The sequence below is a fragment of the Neophocaena asiaeorientalis genome, unplaced genomic scaffold (genome assembly GCF_003031525.2).
Source record: "Neophocaena asiaeorientalis asiaeorientalis breed wild unplaced genomic scaffold, Neophocaena_asiaeorientalis_V1.1 scaffold96, whole genome shotgun sequence".
Classification (NCBI taxonomy): Eukaryota; Metazoa; Chordata; class Mammalia; order Artiodactyla; family Phocoenidae; genus Neophocaena; species Neophocaena asiaeorientalis.
In genome coordinates, this window is record NW_020175831.1 from 1,936,459 (window position 1) to 1,936,962 (window position 504).

Consider the following 504-nt stretch of genomic DNA (forward strand, 5'->3'; position numbering starts at 1 on the left):
TGTATTGAAACAAAAATATAAGCCACCAGATATGAAAGGGTTAGTTTTCACAATAATTTCATAATTTCAAAGGAATGATTAAAAATGAACATTCTATTCAGTATGGTCAGAACAGCAACAACAACAAAAATCCTTTAATTTTTGAAGCAGAATTTTTTTCCAGCATTATTTTCTTTTTGGTCACAGTCACCTATGTTATATCCTCTGTAATATCATTATCATCATCTTTTTATAAATGCCCATCTACAAATTAACTTTCTTGAGACAAATCCCTGGTATACTATTCTTCTGATTCCTATGAAAGACCCACTTTTAAGATACAATTGCAGCTGCCCCACAAGCTAGTTGCTGTGTCATACACACGCCTTAAAATTCTGTAATCAGCAACCGCCAGGTGCCGTATCGCATTCAGCACACCACAGTCAGTCAATACAGACATCCCCAAACACACCAAGGCTGGTTTTGTCAAATGTTTTATTGAGTGTAGACATCTGGAGTACTGTA

General features: G+C 35.3%; 1 protein-coding gene across 1 annotated transcript in view; it reads right to left on the reverse strand.

Moving 5' to 3' along the window:
• Positions 1-457: 457 nt before the first annotated feature.
• Positions 458-504, reverse strand: part of OLA1 (Obg like ATPase 1) — a 171,960-nt gene continuing 171,913 nt past the window's right edge. The window contains exon 11 of the mRNA XM_024732866.1: positions 458-504. This exon is cut by the window's right edge and continues 468 nt beyond it. The gene's annotated coding sequence lies outside the window, so the exon portion shown is untranslated.